The sequence below is a fragment of the Pinus tabuliformis genome, chromosome 4_2 (assembly GCF_031772625.1).
Source record: "Pinus tabuliformis cultivar Carrire ecotype Pingquan chromosome 4_2, CPIR1, whole genome shotgun sequence".
NCBI classification, from domain to species: Eukaryota; Viridiplantae; Streptophyta; class Pinopsida; order Pinales; family Pinaceae; genus Pinus; species Pinus tabuliformis.
The window spans coordinates 639,788,293-639,794,668 of NC_142304.1; the positions used below are offsets into that span (position 1 = coordinate 639,788,293).

Genomic DNA, 6,376 nt, shown 5'->3' on the forward strand with positions numbered 1-6,376 from the left:
AGGTCTCCATGACCCGGAAACTCTCAAAAAAGTCTTAGGGGCCAAGCTTTGCTGGAGATGGCTGAGGGAATCAAGCAACCCATGGGCCAAGCTCTGGAAATAGAAATATGCAAAGGACTGGGATGAATTGGACTTGATCAAAATGACAGGACATATTCGGGGCTCCCATATTTGGAAAAATGCTTGGGAGAACAGAGCTTTAGTTCAGAAACATAGGTTCTGGGAGATTGGAAATGGGAACCTTGCCTGGTTTTGGGAGGATAACTGGCAGCAGGAACCCAAATTAAGTAGAGAAGGATTGGACATTCTCGAAGAGGAAACTATCAACAAAGGACTGAAAAAGGTCAATGACTTCTGGGATAAGACAAGAAATAATGATATGTGGAGAACATGGAAAGTACTAGTTTATAGTGAAGAGTCTCCTTTCAAGACCCAAGCAGAAGCTCTTGCCACAATCTTGGAAAAGAGGAAAATTTTGATCTCCACTTTCACAGATCAACTTAGATGGGGAAGAAGTAGTGAAGGAAACTTCAACCTCAAAGAAGCCAATGAAATTGTCACTGGTTACAATTTTTCGAACCCAAATAAAATTTGGAAGGACCTATGGAAGCACCCTCACTGGATGAAAATCAAGCTCTTTATGTGGATGGTTCATCACAAAAAGATTCTGACTTGGGAAAATCTTAGAAAGAAGGGTTTTGCGGGACCATCCAGGTGCTAGTTATGTGGTATCTAGGAAGAAACGAGGGATCACCTTCTCAGCCTCTATACCTTCACCTCAACCTTATGGAACTAGGTTACCTCTATCTTCAGACAAACTGACAGAGATGAAAACGACATCTCCAAAACCTTAAAGAATTGGAGGAAAAAACTTTCTGAGAATGAGACTGTCAACACAGCTTGGACATTGATTCCAGGCTTTCTAATTTGGAATGTCTTGAAAGGATGAAATAACAAAATTTTCAAGGATAAATCCAGCCCACCTCAAAAGATAATAGCTTAGCTCCTAAGGCAACTCAAAGAAACTATTCATACCATTCAGAAGCAACCTCCTGCGAACCCTCCATCTCAACGGGAGGCTCGCATTCTTCCTCTTTTGGGCCTTCAGAAGCTGGTCCCCCACGGCACAATCCGGATTGCATCACACACTATAATGAGGCAAGACTACTGGCAACACCCCCCTGGCTACTTGAAATTCAATACATACGGAGCCTCGAAAGGAAACTCGGGGGACGCGGGGTATGGAGGTGCTATACGAGATGACAAGGGAAATATAATAGTCATCTTCCACAGTCATTTAGGGAATGCTACCAACAACATGGCTGAACTAATGGCCATAGAGCAGTGGTTAGAGATTCTGAGAGATCTCAACATAACGAACTCCATAATAGAAGTTGATCTTGAATTAACAATCAATTCTATAAAAAAATAGCAAATGGCTCTGCTCCAGAGAAAATCTCAAACCACTGGAGACTTGTGCAAGTATATCGCCATATTCAATCACATCTAAGAATCTTGAGAACCCTAAGTTTTGTACATGTGCGCAGAAATGCTAACACGGGCTGGTTGACAAATGAAGGGGTGCTCTGTGAAAATGATCACAGTGTTTACAAGTGGGAACTTACACCCACAGGGAAGTTGCGAGAAGAATGCCACAGTCTGGCATGCGCAGAAAATGAGCATCATCATACTACGAGGGAGACACAGCAATTGGGCAATGAAATGAATGGCGGACAAGGGTTCATCTAGCTTAAGACCTTAGAATCGGCATGACGGAAGCTTTCTAATGGACGGCAGGATGCAAAGCAAGAGTGGTTTCTGTTCTCAAAGAAATCAAAGGTCAAGCAGTTTCGTGGTCTATCGAGCGCTTCCAAGACCCCAAGCGGTTTTTCATGGTTTACCTCTGATGCCATTCATCAATCACCACATGGCAGCAAGCAGAGAGAGAAAACCACCTATATCGAGTGGGTTATCCTCGACCTTCTTCCCCGCCCGATATTCTCCTCATCCGTCGAATTCCGTGGATGAAGATCTACGGCCTCAGTTCATCGAGCTAGTTAGATGTGTTATCCTCCAAGCTTATTGTGATCATCGTGGTGGCTCCTGGGCTATGGATGTCAAAGTTGCACGAGATTTATCCCCTTGAATGGACCTGATAGAACCCTTGAATTGCGTTTATTTTACTTTCATGTCCATGGGTTTGGTCTATTTGTAGGTTTTTTGTTGAACTGAAGCCTGATTTTTGAGTTTTGGCAATCACCGACTCCTCCCGTTGACTTTGGATGAGACTTGTAACATAGTTTTGTAATTTTTTAAGCCATTGAATGAGAAAGAAACACTCTTGCTTTAACAAGAAAAAGATAATAGGAATTGAACTTCTATAAAATATTCTTAATAGTAATCACAAATCAATTCTTAATTGTAATCACACATGAAAGATTGAGATTTATCTCAAAAATAGTTATCATTTATGTTTTTCTAATTAAATTGATTAATAAAATAATATCATATAAAGAAGTACCATATATAATGAGTTAGGTTTTTTTGGGTTTAATGTATTGGTCTGTAGTAGTATAACAAAAGCTACTTTAAAAAGCTTCATTGCTAAGTTGACCTAAATATTGTGATTAAAAATCTTGTTACTATATTTGTTTAATTCATATATTATTTTATAATATTAAAAAAATATATATATGTTTTTTAAGCTATCATGAATTAATTTTTCTGATGTTGATCATGATTGACATATCCCCCATTTAATTTATATAATTATGGGTGAAATTGGCAAATGAGCTAGGTTCCTATTCACTAGAAGCAAAATTAGTTTCAACCGAAACCACCGTATTGTTTAGACATACACAGATGACCCCTCACACAGCACACAGAACTAATAAAGAATTTAAACCAACATCATAATAAGAAATATCTTCAGTTGAGGAGTGTTTAAAATGGTGGAGCACTTAGAGTAAGAGTAAAAGCAGGAGAATGCTTGCTTTGGTCCTTTTTTGGGAAATTTGGAAAGATTGGAATCATCTGATTTTTGGTGACAGCAGAGGGGGGGAAACTTAATCTATGAATCCATAGAACAGTGGGTGGTTTTATAACATAATGAGAATACCAAGAAAAGTAAAAAGAAAAAGACAGAAGAGGAGAGTTCAGTTCTCAAACTATTTGGTGGGATTTTTTTACGGAGAAGCTCAAGGAGGTAGATGTGGGAGTGGCTTTTGCTTAAAATTGACAGAAGAGCAGGAATTCTGGAGTCACTGGTATGGGGGAGAAGGAACAAGTATGAAAGCATAAGTTGTAGCTTTATGGGGTCTATTATGGTTTATCAAGTTCTTGGATATCCCTCAAGTACAAATTTTTGGGGATTCCAAATGTATAATAGACCATGTTAATGGGAAGAACAACATTCAACAAACTTCACTACAAGGTTGGCTGAGACGTATAAAATGTATTTGGAGTTCCTTTCAGAATTCTTCCATTGAGCACATCAACAGGGCACATAACAAATCAATGGATGAATTATCGAAAAAGGGATTACAAGACACAGAAGAAGGCATGCACATCTTGATGAAAATGGAAGCAGAGGAGACAGAAGTTAAGCGGGATCAAAAAAGAAGATCCTCATAGCATATAAGTCCATATTAAATTTCTGTCTCTTTTTGTTTTAAGTTTTGTATAAATTTTGGTAGCTAATTTTGTATAGAAATCATATAAGAAAATAGCACATTAATTATGTGATCTTCAGAAATGTAAAGGATCTGATCCACTTATTAGACTTTGTGTAAACTGTAAAAATCGATGAGAGCAAATAGTACCATTATGTTGTAACTTTTTAGACAATAGTACTAATGAATGTAAGCGGAGAAGCTTTCTCCAAGACAGTTGATCAAGCTATATATATCTCAAGGTTTATGAGGAGAATTTGTCCATCAGACAATTTTTTCCCTGCTGAAAAATAATAAAAAATATCTTAACAATACGATCTATACCATGATAACATAATCCATTTATATTTAATTTCATTAATATAAACATATTAAAGTAGCACCGACGCACGAAGTGTACTCTAAACTGAGGGTTTTCCATTTCTCATTAAAAAGATTTCAATTAGCATTAAAAAAGAATATCGCAGTACTCTGGATTTTTGTAATTTTTTTGAATTGTTCAACGCGCAAAAATGGCATCGCAAATTTATAGTATATATAAGATTTACCTTCTTATATTTCGGTATGATATGTCATTTTTGCTAAACAAACTAAAATTCAGTTATTATATCTGAGTTATGAAAAAGAGGTCAAATTTATGTGACTTATAAAAAAATTGAAAAAGCTTATCTTGCTTTACGGAGAAACTGATGTAATAGAAATCGAATCTAATTTATATGAAATATAGATCAATAGGACCTACAATACAATATGTTCACTTAATAGTCAAACTTTTCATGACCAAATATGGTGTTCAATTCTGAGTTGTAACTCGGAATTATGACTATACTGAAATAAAAATAAAAAATAATCAAACATTTCATCTGTAACATTTTCACAGAAATATATGCAAAAGAAAAGCTCGGAAGTTTTGTGAAACTATAACCATGCAAAATTATACCATCAGCCGAAGCAAAACGAAGACTCTGCAATTGCACTTTTTTTTAAGCTACAGACAAGATTGATCATTGAACTATGCAGAATTAGAAATTCGGCTGTAGTAAAGTGAGGACTAAGCTTCGGCTGTAGTAAATTTTGTGTGACATGTTACATGCCGCGTAATAACGGCTATGACTGTTTGGGAAAAATTAGTAGGAATCGATCTATAATTATTATTATTTTATTATTTAATTTTAAGATTAAGGTTAAGTTAGATATTAAATTGGTATATAAAAAAAAGTTGTGTGTTAGATAAGGAATTTATTTTCATTTAATGATGTGATTGTTAAGTTTAAAAAGCATACATTTTATCTCTGATTTTGAATAAATTATCTCAAAAAAACACAAACACATATTTTTAACCATTAAACCTACTCAAATTATAAATTATATAAAACATTATAAATTATATAAAACATTCTTTGACGATCTCAACAATAACACCCGCAATAAAATTCTATTCCACTAATTTCAAATTGTTGTTGCTGTTGCAGCTCAAAATGAGCAAACTCATTTTGAATGACGAGTTGTCAATTTAACTGCCAAATATCATCCTCCCACAGAGACTCATAGAAAAGCGCTGGAGTCTCAGGATAACCATACACGGCATCATCTGAATACATGTTGGCCATTGAATCTCCATCAAAAGGGTTCATGATGATTCCAAGTTCGACAGCAGTATAGTCAACGAAGAAACTGAGCTCTGCATCAACATCGTCGTAATAAGTCAGATTTCCTTCTGAATGCATGTCTGCTGTATCAGAAGCCAAGGTCGCTTCAGAATTCCAGTCTGCTATTTGTTTAGTTACACCACCTTTCTCTTCAACATCATATGTTTGCCCTTTTAATCCGACTTCATCTTTCATAGATTTCATAAACCCGTTGAGCCTCTCGTCCTGGAGCTGAATCGCAGTATGGATTTCTTCTGGATTACTGTTAATAGCATCCATATTATCGATCATCTCAAGTAAAGCCGTAAGATGACCATCAAGCGTCAACGTTACGCTATTGCTTCTCTTTGCAGCGGGCGAAGCCAATTCACCATTCCAAGACTCATCTCTGCCTCGCTTATTCTGAGAAGCCTGCGAGGAGGTGGCCATCTCTGCAAAAAAAATGTTGTAATTGAAAAACGATACGTAAAAAAACGGAGACCCTGGTTTATATAAACTATCATTTTTCCTTGGAGGTTTGAGAGTTGCAAGGCTTTGGACAATTCATTTTCAACTACTCACAACCCGATCACCTCGAAAGCTGTCAAACGACACAATATAAAGAATTCGCTGAAGAGTAGAATGAAGTAAAAACTTTCGAGTCAAACCGATGTAATTTACAGTTACTTATTTTCCTTTGTTTCCTTTCACACGTCGAAGTCGAGATCACGTTGGCCACGCAGACACGCAGTTTATGGCGAAGTTGACAAAATGTTCAAATTGACCACATTTGTCATTCAGATCTCCACACGTCAGACACTCTGCGACAACTGTCGGTCGTCTGTTTTACAGTCCGTGAGGTTTAGATCAACGGTCAAAATATCTTCGCGATACAATGATGATGCGCTAAGACTAAAGTCTTCGCGATTATCATGATGCGTGAAGACTGAAGTCTTCGGGAATCGCGATTACCTTAACTCGGTTCGATCGTCCTGTCAAATTTTGAAATCAAGTCTTTCCAATCAGACTTTACATTGACTTATCTTATTTACATTATCTTATTGGCAATGAGAGAGT

At 36.7% G+C, this 6,376-nt stretch overlaps 1 pseudogene; it reads right to left on the bottom strand.

Annotated features, from left to right (window-relative positions):
* Positions 1 to 5,080: 5,080 nt before the first annotated feature.
* On the bottom strand, positions 5,081 to 5,749 carry LOC149170981 (uncharacterized; annotated as a pseudogene).
* Between the last annotated feature and the right edge of the window lie 627 nt (positions 5,750 to 6,376).